This window comes from Lepeophtheirus salmonis, chromosome 11 (assembly GCF_016086655.4).
Source record: "Lepeophtheirus salmonis chromosome 11, UVic_Lsal_1.4, whole genome shotgun sequence".
Classification (NCBI taxonomy): domain Eukaryota; kingdom Metazoa; phylum Arthropoda; class Copepoda; order Siphonostomatoida; family Caligidae; genus Lepeophtheirus; species Lepeophtheirus salmonis.
Genome location: NC_052141.2, coordinates 12,975,285 through 12,988,952, shown reverse-complemented (window position 1 = coordinate 12,988,952; position 13,668 = coordinate 12,975,285). Strand labels below are relative to the sequence as shown.

General features: G+C 30.3%; 1 protein-coding gene across 3 annotated transcripts in view; it reads right to left on the bottom strand.

Moving 5' to 3' along the window:
- Positions 1-13,181, bottom strand: part of LOC121126248 (band 7 protein AGAP004871) — a 456,073-nt gene extending 442,892 nt beyond the window's left edge. For all 3 annotated transcript variants that reach the window (XM_071891665.1, XM_071891663.1, XM_071891664.1), the window contains exon 1: positions 13,058-13,181. The gene's annotated coding sequence lies outside the window, so the exon portion shown is untranslated. The remainder of the gene's footprint in view (positions 1-13,057) is intronic.
- Between the last annotated feature and the right edge of the window lie 487 nt (positions 13,182-13,668).

The following is a 13,668-nucleotide window of genomic DNA, read 5'->3' as shown; positions in this document are numbered from 1 at the left end:
TTACAGTAATTTCCTCCTAAAAGTCTAGTATTTCATATTAATACTTTAAAAAAAGAAATTCATATTGTCGAAATGAATTTCTCAGATCCATTTTATTGTAAAAAGTTGAAAGTACTACAATTCATAATGAAAGAATGAAGTTTCCAAGCTTAATTCTCTAAAGTATATATTTCACACTCAATTTGGAGAAAAATCAATATAGCTTACTTTTGTGCGGAGATTGTAAATTGTATATATATGTACATAGGGCATAGTGAATACAAAGGATATTGAGCAAATCCTCTGCATCAGAGCATCAAGGTGTTAGTTGTTCTTAATTCTGTTTATGGGATTTTTTTTTGTTTTACATACAGAATACAAATCAATTGATATGCTGTGTAGTGTAATAATGTAATTACCCCAAGCTATGTTTTTGCCTCTGGTTTTAGTTTGTTTGTTAGCCACTAGGATTGCTACAAAAGTGACGGGTTGATTTTGATCAAACTTTTTAACAATATTATATATAGTCACAACCTAGTGGCCTTTAAATTTTGAGGGGTCAATGTCAAAGATCAGGGTAACTCAAAACGTAAGAATACATAATTAACCATAACTTTGGGAAAAAATTGAGATACATAAATCAATTTTATTTTAGGGGGAGGGTTTGGGCTGTAGCGAGTGCCCATTCTAGTTTGGTATTGAATTTCTACATCAGAAACTTGGAATACATTTATTCCAATCTATTAAGAAGTTCTATTTATCCAAATATCTGTTTCCGAAATTTATAGTAGAAAGATATCTATTAATTAATATTATTTTTGTGCATTGGAAACTTTAGAAATTTGCAAGTTTGTCAAATACTTACAATATGTATATTTCCATATCGTTTTCTGCTAGACAGTTCAGATAAACTTTTTTAAACATAAATAGGACTTAATTTTCCGACAATTTGCTCCAAAGATATTTGGAAATATTTATTTTTGCGAGCAATAGCATGTTCTCCATGTCTCTAACAAATGATAGCCATTGACTGTATTAAGAGTAAAGTGTTTTAATTTCTTTTTTGAAACAAGTATGATAATTAGTTTAAATGGTCTGAAGTTCAATTCAGAATCAAAAATTTAATGATGGCCATTTTGCCTTTATGTGGATCCATACAAGGTCATCAATGATGGGCATATGAAGCTCAGGGACAACGTTTGAGAAAAACAATTCCTAGTTCAGATGAAGCATTAGTAATTTTATAATGTTTACTCAATTTAAATCAGTGCAACTCCATCTGACGAATTTAAAAAAACATTACTAATTTTTTTTTTTTAAGTATTGATGGTAAAAAATATAAGTATCTCATACAAGATGTTAAGATGTTTCGGAACGTCCCTCCAAGAAGGGATAAATAGTTTTATCTTTATGACTTTATTTATTCAGAGAAGTTACATGTAAACAAATATATATACCTAAATAAACATTCTAGTTTAAAAATAATTCCCTAAACTAAAGTCAAACATCTGGACAAATTGTTATTATATATGATGTTAGTAATGAATCCATTTTCAACAAAACGTTCCTTCTATAAAATTGGACAATAAATAAATAAACAAAACAAAGCCACAAAATAGCTAGAAATTTCATAAAAACTAGCAATAGTTACAAAATATTTAAATAAAAAGGATAGAAAATTTATGATTATCCGGAATAACTTTTAAATTTATTATAATTGGTCATTAAACGGTGCAAGAATTATAAGTTTTTATTGAATTTTGAGTAGTAGTACTTTAATATGTCCCCAGCATAGTTTCATGAAGACTGATGCACCCTTGCATACCCAAAGGAAAGGCAAAAATATCAGGCTGCGGCTGCGATGAGGATAGCTCTGATTTTTTCGACTCTGATAGGCTGGTTGATAAGGCAATCTCCATAGCTTTTGTTTTTGTTAGTGCACTTTTTAATTTTAAGGAGGATCAAATAAAATAAAGGGTCTTATAAATTTGTCTGTAAATCCAGATATGTTTAGTTGTGTAAAACCTCTCAAAATTTGTGGCAAAACCTATGTTGAAAATTTTGCTCAAAAAAAAATACAACTATATATATTTGAAATTTGGCATTAAATCACTTTCCATCCCTGATTTTAGATTTGGAACACTTGATCCTTTTTTTCCATGGCTTAAGTAAATTCAAACAATTTAAATATATATTGCAGATTTTATTCCCCTGTTATTCATATTTATAAGGAAAATAAATTTTTAAGTTCCACGAAATTGGAGTGAGATGGGTAATTGGAGCTCTTTTCAGTCTGGGGAAAAAACTTTGCACTATAAAAGAAAATAATATGTCCAAGGTCATGAACTGTAATTATATTCTTAGATAAGGCTGCCCATTCCAACTTTTTTGGCTCTATGAGGTTTTGAAAGAAAAACTGTTTATTACTTTTCTGACATGCAATGTCAATAGTAGAAGAGCATAAAAAGACTGGGGCCCCTTTCCAAATGATCTTCTGGAGAGACACCTAAGAATGATAAAATTCATCAATATTGTCATTAATAAAATCCGTTTCTAGCATTAACTAATTGTAGGCAGGATGGGAAGAAATAGATGCAAGCCACTCAGACTCTGAGTTTCTTTAAAGGTAAATTAGAATCTTTTGATAAATTTTCTGAATAATTCTAGAGAGCAAAGACAAGCCTTCTCCTCAATGATTTTTGGGTTTTTTTAAGAGTTCTATGTAGCTTGGATGAAAAAGCTTATTGAGCCAGCAATTTTCTTTGTTAATGACCTTCTCGGCTATGCAAGGAATAGACGTTGGCTTATGAAGAGTAGCAGGAACAATTTGTTATATAAGAGGTCAATTCTTTTTTGGAAATTAAAGTTCCTCCATTTGTGACTCAAAGAATTAATACAATTTTATAGGTCAGTCCAGTTTGTATATGAGGCTCCATAACTTTCCCACTGAATCCCTATAATATCGACATACTCAGAGGGAGAATAACTGTCTTTTTCTTATTAATCTTCAAACCAGACCTTTTTTTATATTTCTTGAAGTAGTTCATTTTAACCTCAACCCTCCTTTTTAATTGTTTTTCTGACTTTGTCTCTAATATCAAAGTGATATCATCAACCTACATATCAATAATATTTTTTGACATTCCAAAATCAACTCCAAATCCCCCAAACTTCTTTTTTATGATATCCGCAAGATCTTTAATCCCTGCATCGAAACGTACGGGAGCTGAAGGACAACCCTTGTGATAACAACTCTTTCAACCTATTGGATCACTTTCCAAATAACCTAATGTAATATCCGACGTACCATTGGATAGAAAAAATCAAATTAATGGAGTTAAAAAATCTTTTAGGAAGGAATTTCTTAATTGCTCTCAAAATATGGCCATGTACAATACTATCAAAGGCATTAAAGAAGGCAATTGCAATTATTGTACCCAAAAAAAAATCTTATTTTGTACACTCTCAATTGCAGTTTGAATATTTCTTGATATGTAGGAAATCATCCTCCCCTTCAGGAATCGTTTTTGCTCCAAACCAATCTTATAATTGAAAATTGGCTCCATTTTGGCTACCAAAATATCTGAAAGGATTCTATTGCTTTCATTAGAACAGTAATTGGTCTCCAGTTATTGACATCCGTAGGCGAAACTTTCTTGGGAATCAAGGCTATCTTGCCTTCCGTCAACGACTATGGAAGATGCCTGTATATTTCCATGGACTTCCTTATCTCAACACATTCAATGCACCGAGTGAAAATTTTGCTACTAACACCATCAGGCCCCAAAGCTTTCCCGTCATTAAAGTTATTTTTGATAAAAGAAGTTATATCTTCTTTAGTAAAAATCGACTTATTACCTAATTTTGGACCGAGGAAAATTAATTCCATCACCACCAACAGTCTTTTGGAAGCGCAACTGAAAAATATTCAATATATCCCGAGAGTTTGTAATAATATTACCTTCATTGATAATTTTCTAGATGATAGATGTAGACAAATGTTGACTAGGAAGAAGATTTTTTAATCTTTCACATGTATAATTTTCAGGCTTGATTTTTGCTTTAAATTACAATTCAGTAATTTCTGAGAATTGAAATAAGTTTATACTATCTGAAGTTAGTGCATATAAATAAGGAACATTTTCCCAGCATTTCCTTAATATCTTTTTTAAACGACATTTATCTCTTTCTTTATTTATGAAACAACTCTAAGATAATAGATTTAACTGTAAGGATCAGAAGATGAGCAAGTTGTTTGTTTTTTTTTAATTAAAGGAAGGGTTAAATTGATTCATAAAACGTTTTAAAAGTTTGTTGATAAAATTTTATATCTCCCAATACCCATTGGGATGACATACTTTATAGACAAACTGATCATATACTGACAAAAAGTGTATTTCACTGTTTTTATTTGTCTGTTTGCTTTTATTTTTATTTTATTATTTTTGAAGACTCATTTCTTTTTCTCTTTTTTCTGTCTTCTCATTGGGTCTGTTGACTATATTCTATAATTATATACATTATACCCTTGTACAAGGGTTGTCTCAAAATTTTACAAGCTCAATGTGAAGATGGTAGCAGTCGCAAATAAAAGCTAGTCACTCTATCTAGCATCTGTTGATTGTTACTCAACACAGTTGTAGCCATTTTGGACGTACAGTTGGTATATAACAGTTGTTTGAGTGAGTTGATGTGAATTTTTTTGCGAAAATGGACATAGTCGAGGATTTAGCTGTCATTTTTTTAAGTGATACCATGGGATAGATTCAAACAAAAGTCAATCCAACTTGGCGTAATTGAACCAAATACAAAAAGTGTCTACAGAATCATTATTTTGCAGAGAAAAACACCGAGTACTATTTGAACGGGTTACAAAGATGGGAGTATAGCTGGGAAAAGAGTGCAGAATTACAAGGAGACTGACTATTTAAAAAATAAAATTGTAAATCTTTGTTCTGTGGGAAACTTTTCATATAAATTTTATATTTTATATAAATAAAAGTATCGAGTCCAAGTAAAGTCTGGAGTCATTGATTGTGAGATCAACTCAAATCGCAATTGTCGAGCCGTTTTCCAACTACCGCTAAAGACTGCTATTTTTATATTGGGCATCACTCCAAGTACCCTTGCTGGGAATAAAGTCGAAATAAATAAAAAATGATAATTTTTACATAGTTTGCAGAATAAAATATAATTTTTGAAATGTAGTAATTTTAATTTGTTTTCTTTAATTTTTTTAAATGATAGTTATTGATTTGAAATCTCAAAGACTATAAATGAAAAAAAAAAAAAAAAGCAAGGTAATATTGTCTTGGAAACTTAAAGTGAATAGCAATGACTATCAGGGTTCTTAAGTTTTGAAAAAGTTTGGCGTTTTAAATTGACTACTTGACGTCATCAGCTTTACTTTTCTAACAATGTATATACTTTTCAAAATTTAGCATTAATAATAAAAAAAAATATTTTGTCAAAATTATGAAAAAAAATAATAACCCAAGTCCATCCCTGGCTATTCCCTCCTGTTTTCATGTTTTGAAAATAAAGTCTGATAAACACGTTCTGTCAGTATTTCAAAAATAAAATAAACCAAGGTGAATGTGGTAATCCTAACAATTTATTCAATTTCTGGTAGGAGAAGCCGCTCAGCTGTCATGCCATTTTCTTGAATCCACTGCAATCACCCGTGATTTTAATTCAAATTTTAATTCTATAGTTTTAGCATGATATAATATTAAACAACTGAATAATATTTTAACTTCCCAATAAGATCCTTAATATTTACATTTTGTTTTAATTAATTTATCCTTGAATGCTCAAATTCATATATAAATTGTCAATACCTTTAATTTTCATCAATAAAAATTATTGATATAATTATACCGTTGGCTTTTTTGTCTTTCAAAATACGGCTCCTAATTGCAATTATACTCTAAAAATAAGAAATCCCAAGGGTCACGCCACATGAAGGTTTTAAATGGTCATTAAGCATTATAAACAACAATAATAAATGTTGATTTCAACGTTAACTGAAAGTGGGACTCATCCTAACTCGAAAATTCTCATGATGTTTTGGTAGATATGCTGCAAACAGATATGAGAGGAAGGAAAAAAGCACACATTCAACTCCTTAAATAACAAGGATAATTTGGTAGGAATTACTCCAATGTGGATACCCTAAATTCAACATATAACTCCCGAGTTACTCTTTGTCTTTTATGAGCACACCCACTAGTTATTAATTTATCAACTTTGGAAAATAAAAATCCCTGCTTCGATTGTTTGATATAATAAACTGCTCTTTCTAGGACATATTTTATACACCTGTGACCCGAACTCTACTTTTTAGATTCAATATTTATTAGTAATTCGAAGGATATCGGTATGGATTTATGAGATATGATTAGTTAAGCGTTAAATAAGTTTTACCGATACATAAAAATATAAAAAAATGAAAATGAACGGGTTATCCTGATAGTTTGAAGAATGTTTTTGTGAGGGGTGCCTCTTAGCTCTTATGAAGTCTTATTGAATCAGTTGCAAGCCACAGTGAGAGGAAATAAATTAATAAAAATTATACTCCGTATACAGTAAGGATGTATAGGCTGAAGTTACTCCGTTTTGGATCCTTAATTCTACTCTAAATTCAACTTTTGTGGAGAATGTTGTATGGTTGTTTTAAATATTATTTTAGTTGGTTGGATTGATTCAGTATAAGTAAACATTACAGGGAGTACTACAATTACTCAATCTGACTTAGGAGTTTTTTTTAAGTATGTTGACGCTGTCTAATCAAAAAGAGACTTTTATTTTATCATTTCCCAGTCAATTATTCTTTAATTCTCTAATTTATTGTCTTATTATATTCGTACACACATGGAAAACCCTGTATTTTTATTTGGCTTTAGACAGATATAATAGTGTGCTCTGGTATTTTATAGGAATAAACAAAATTTAAAGATTATAAATTTTTTTCACCAAAATAATTTTTTCCGTATATTTTTTAATAATAGAAAATTGCAAAGCAACCCAAAATACGTGGATCCTTTTTATCTGTCGAATACAAACAAAAACTAAACTTGCAAAATGGCTAATATTGTCCACAAACTTTGAGGACATCTATACAAAAAATATACATAATACAAAAATAAATTTGACAATTGAATTCGGAGTTAGAATATACAGTTTCTTTCTTATCAGGGTAGTACATAAGTTGTATTTGTTTTTCTAAATATTAATACCTTAAAGGCAACAATTTTCTGCACTTTGCCTACAAGGCAAAGTGCAGAAAATGGGTCAATTCATATTGTGCTTTTGAGAGGCAAAGCCCTTATTGGCAGTAAATTGGTAAGCAGAGAACCAATTCTTAGAGAAATCCTAAAAGTAATAGTTGTGTCTTCTGCAACAAGATATGGTACTTTTGCATTGAAAATACCAATGATGGGTGGTTATTCCTGTGACCATACTATTGCTATTGTCGAATGTAAATGGTCAGATTCAACAAGAATTAGAACAACTTTAAAAACAATTGTCCAGAGGTATGAAGGCTTTCTTCGAGGAAAAAATTAAACACAAACCCATATAGCAAGGATATACAAGCTGAAATTACCCAATTTTCAAGCAGCCTCGATTCTATTACGAGTCCAACAAGTATAACTCCTAAGCAACCCCTCGTTGTTACTCTTTGTCCTTTCATGAGCACACATACTAATTATTAATTTATAAATAGATGTTCCATTATTGTCTCGTCAAAATCAAGAGTCTTTTGCAGTGGACAAAAAAAATCGAAAATTAAAATGGTAATCCTGACAATTTGAAAATTTTTTGAAGTCTTAGTAGGTTGGCTGTCAACAGGTGTGACGAGGAAGGAAATAAGGAAAAATCTCAGTCTATAGATATATAGGAAGGAAATGTATGTAGGTTGAAATTACTCCAATTTGGGATTTGTGAAAGGTAAATTTTGTTCTCCACATTTTAGGACTGCTAAGAGCCACATTCTTCCAGCATCATGGGATTTGAAAATGTTTTGTTCGATAGATTTAATGAGTCACATTACTGTGATATGCGAAAATTTTATAAAAAATTTACCTCTCCCGAAATTTTGGGATAAAAAATACAGACATCCTTACTATATTTTTATGACGACAAAAACTTACTGTGCAGTTTCAAATCTTGGCTGGCCTAATTTTTTATAATACTTCATGTAAAGACTGTAGATTGTCCCAGTGTTCGAATTCTACAAGTATTTATTTCCTTAAATGGAAAGGGACTAGATGCCCAAGAGTCAAAATTTACAAAAGCACTGGTTTTGTTTGGGCTTTCAAAGCGAAAGGGATCTGCAGGAAAGATGAAGGTGTTGGAATTAGGGTTGGTAAATTCCAGACTTTGGTTTTGGAAATAAGTAAAGAAATTAAAATTATATGAAAAAAAACATTAAATCTAAAAATTAAAATTATTTGGAAAAAAAAAATAATCTAAAAATTTAAATGTTTTCATAAAAAAATGAAAAATCCGCATGTATTTTTTCAAAAAATTAATTTTTGAAAAAAAAGTTCAAAGTTCACAATTTTATTTTTTACAAAAAATTTAATTTTTTGGAGAAATATTTAAAAAATTAAATTTTAAATATCAAATATCTTGGGAAAAAATGAAAAATTATCATCTGTTCCCACAAAAATTAATTTTTGTGGAAAAAATTCAAAGTTCACAAAAATAAATTTTTTGGTAAAAATGTCAAATATAACATTTTTTGCCAAAAATTTAAAAAAAGAATTCAAATATAACATGTTTTGAGAAAAATTTAAAAAATTCAAACCAATTATTTTCATGTTAATTTACAGCCCCTCCAATCCACCCCTTGTGGACGCCCCTGAACAAGGACTTAAAATTTTATGTCCTCAGTATTACTCTCCGTCCTTCATGAGCACACGTGATTAATTTATACTTACATGTTCCCTTCTTAATAATACAAAGAATAATGATAAACGCTTTGGAAAATAAAAATCCCTCATCAGATTCCCAACACACGCGTTCAGTTAATATTTTATACAATTCTAATCATTCAATGTGAACCTCAAAATATACCTTAGATATGAGACACCTATAATCTACATATTACATATTTTGATTATACTAATCTTAAATATAAATCTGAGGCTGTATTATTTTATCAAAAAAGTTGTGAAGTAAATTAGAAAAAAAGTCATTTTATTTCCCTTTCTATCTTTCTATATCGCTATTATTTAAAAAGGAATGGGGGGGATAAATGAAAAACCCACTTAATATTAAATTACTAAAAGTTACAAATCCATCACTAAACTTCTTTAATATAACTTAACAAATGGGTAGGATATTATTTATATAATTCTCAAGATAAAATGTAACGTATGTACATGGAAATATCTCGAGTTGTATAAAATACCGAGTGGTCCATTAAATTCTGAAACCTTTGAATTATAAACGTAAACAAGATATAATTTATTAATTAACAGTAGAACTTCAACAATATCAATTCTCTATAAATAAATGTGTGTGTGCCTGAGCTCTCTTAATAATTAATGTGACCACCCTTAGAGGCAGGGATGGCTTCCAGGCGGGAGAAGGCCTGGAACCCACTTCAAAGGTAGTCATCTGCAATGAGGTCGTCCCAGTGCTGGCTGACAGTGGCTTTGAGGGTATTGGTATTTGAATTAAGGACACTACAGACCTTCCCCTCGACATGCATCCAAAAGGTGCAGTCGAGACTTCAAAAGACTCATTCAAAAGAGCCCTCGCAGATTTGAGGGGATTGACCTGAACAGTTTTCTTTTGTTCCTCAGGGTCCAGTTTGGCTTTTGGACAGCCCCTTCTTCTTTTCCAACGTTCCGACTTCCTGACGTTGTATCCAGTGGTCCTGGAGACGTTCAACTGCTTGGATTGCGCGAATGAAAATTTGTGGATCACGTTTAAGTGTCATTTTCTCAACTTGTACGTGAGCTAGAGAGATTATGTTTGTGCCCTTTTGTAACTAATTGATTATGTTTTAATATATCAAAATATAAAATGATTTGAATCACTCAACCTTCATTAATTATCTCCCCACCGGTCCCGTATACTTTTGCCCTATGACACTTTGCATTAAAGACATTTTGCATCAAGTAAATTTCCACTTAAAATAAAAAATAAATGAGGTTTATAAGTCGTTATGTTGCATTTTTGTTGAAATGGATGTTTTTTCTTTGGATTTCTTAATCAAAAAATAGAATATTTGTTACTCTAAAAAGCATGAAAGGGTTTGTTTTTTTCTGTTGGACTAACGATGGAACATGATTTCTTTCTCATTTTATGCTTTTCGCAATGCATGAGTCTTTTTTAATATGAATAATCCATCATGTCTAATGATAATTAATAACAAAATAGTGATTACCACTTCTTCCATTCGAGACGTTTTCCTATTTCTTATGTTCATTTTTCTTATTATACTAATTTTATTAACTCTTGTTCGAAATCGTTACATAGTGAAATTTCGATAGTATGTATGTATTGAAATGTTTGGCATAATTCTATCATTATTTATTATTACTATTTTAAGGTGAAATGTTCTAAGGCTTTAAGGGTTAAAGGGAAAATGTCCTGAGGTGAAATAGTTGAAATCAAAAGTACCTAATGCCGTGCTTGACTGTGTGTGCCCATTAAAATGTTTGCATTTTAGGTTAATAATGAAATCATTCATTATACAATTCTTCTTAATGGTTTTTAATGTTTATTCAATCTACTTTGTTCTGCCCTCTAAGTAAATTGGTTCTGAGGGTACTTAAGGGAGGGTAATAGTAGTCACTTATAGCTTCTTTAAACAAGAGAAGAAAGATTTGACACCACTTGTGGGTCATCCAATCAATTGTCTTTAATTTTTCAGACTTATTAGAAAATAGAGTAAGTGACTTCGGGTCCTCGAACTCGTTACCCTTTCCAGTGTTTTGGAACGTTAACAGGTTATACTTAGTCATTCAAATAATAGCAATAATGTAGTAGTATTGATTTGGGATTGGGTTCTTTAAATTTGGCCTTGAATATTCTGATACCCAGCTGAAAGAACAAGTTTGGTAAAAACCAGTTTGTTTACATCACTAGCATTTAGAAGTGTTGGGTTTCCTTCATGAAATCCTGGATTGGTGTATTACCCATTTCATCAAAGTTATCTTTTTTTCAGAAAAGAGGGGAAATTGGTCGTGTATGGCCTTTAATTCAAAACAAATTAAAATACATTGATAAAACCAGTCTCGGGCTTAGTCATATTTAGGCTATCACAAAAAAATTTCATGAGAATATTATGTAGTGATATTGGATTGGGTCTTAAGTCTGAGACCCGTCCAGGATTTTCAGAAGGAGATACAGAACAAATGAACTACTACTTTTTTCCTTTTTTGTAAGAAAAACGATAGAAATTTGTTAAAATATGAAGTTATTTAAGATTTAATTTTCTTTTAAGGACCTTCAAAAAATATGCACTTTTTTAATATACTTTTTTTGGCAAAAAAACAAAGTCTTCTTGCCGCTCCAAATGTAACCCTATATAGTGTTGAGGTTAGGTCCGAGACCGATTTTAGGCCTTATTTATTAAATAAAATACATTGATATATGGTTTAAGAGAACACGCCATGAAGTAAAATATTGGTCTACAAAATCACTTTAGACCGAAACTACAAAAACAAATCTCGGACAAAGTCTCATTTAGGCTTACAAAAAAATATATATTTCCAAACAAAAGAAAAATACAAAACTGATCCGTGAAAAAGATCCTACAATAAGTCAAACCCTAGGTTTTATGCGAGAATATGTCAATCTCAATTACCCTACAAAAGCAATATAAGTATATATATGTTGTGTACAAGCTAGCATATATGTACAAGTTGAAACTTGTATAATCACATTGTATAAGTTGCAATTTCTTCGTCTTGAAATGCATTATTGAATGTGAACATTATTGGTCTTTCCAAATACAAGACTTCAGATTTTTGAGTGATTTTTTTTGTAGACAAAATGAGCATAAAGTCAGCACTAAAATTTCGAAACAAGAGCACCACCCAAAACATCAAAATCGTGCAATTTCTATTGTAATAAAAATGCCGTTTTATAAGAATAATTTAAAGCAATTGTTCTATCTTTATCATAATTCAGTTGATAAAAGACAAATAATGGCTTCCAAGGGCTGGATATTCAAGAACTTGTTGGCAATTCTCAATGGTATTTTTGATTCAATTCAAATACAATTTTCTTTATCGCTTCAAAATAGGTTGGGTAGTTTATATCACCTTTAACCCCTAACATATTCAAGTTAAATTGCACATAATCAAATCAGGCTTAGGAAAAATTTGGCGCAAAAGTATTTCTCCTTTGTTACAAAATTCAAAGGGGATTATTCAATAGTCAATATGTCTCCAAATTTTTATTCATTTAGTAATTTTCATCAAAGTCGTTAAAATTATATCAATGAATATTCAATAATAGCATTCTCCTCATCCCAAGTACTATAAATTCCTCATTGAGATCATTATTAAACTCATTTTTTGGTTGTATATTTTGTGTGTACAAGTTGCAACTTGTACAGAACATTTATAAATACGAGTATAGTCATCAAATCAACGTTTTGAGAGCAATCTTTTGTCAAGGAATATAAAAGGAACAATTAATTCGTTAAATGAAAAACAAAGTTAATTATTTTCTGTTAAATGGAAATGATTCAATTTAAAAAAATGCATTCAAAATAATGGAATGATGAATATTTAAAAAAAAATAATAATAATCGTCTTGACAACTCTGTTTGGACTTTATGTAGATACAAAAACCATAATTCATAACACACTAAACAGACATTCTCACTGCATCCGCATTGAGTAGAAATAGAATAGAATGAATATTGAGTCTCTTTTCAATTCAAAGTAAAATCTATTCAAAATTTGTGGAGAAAAATACGATTTTTGTATGTATATGAAAAGGAAATTTGTTATATTCTCAAATGTAAAATAAAGAAGTAAATATGTTATACCAATTATTTATTTGTCAAATATTTTGTATTTAATTTGAAAAAGAAAAAAAAACCTACTTGTTACAAAATATCCTTCCTTTTTGCGGGGGGAAAAATATTATACAAGTAATTCACTTTATTGGATTATCAATTAAATGAAGCACACTCCTCCTCTCATTGGTTAAAGAATCAAACTACTACTAATAACAAGTTGTATAGTTAAACATTTAAAAAAGCAGCAGGGGAAATCTTTACCCATTTTTACTTTGATAGTTCCCCTTTCTGTGCGGTTTTTTACGTCAGAGCGACGGAGGAAAAAAAAACAAAGTAATATTTTTCCTTTTCTACGACTAAAAATGCTAGAAAAATGAGGCTCTCTATCAATTTATGTAGTATACGAGTGAGATATCTATGTACATATACAATATGTAGAGATGTATAAAATATGCCCTGTCTTTATTCGAAAAAGAAGATGACCAAAAAAATACTTTGTAATATTATGAAAAAGATCAGTTTTGCTGTCACTATGTTAAATTAGGCGAGATTCAAATTTTATGAAAGAAAGTTCATGAACAAATTAGTGTTGTGGCCTTCCTTCGTAAGGAATGAAGACTCAAATCCCTTTTAGTTCAGTTTCGGTTCCGTTAGAGGTCAGTTCTGCTTGTCAGTCCTCAAAACGTATAAAGTTC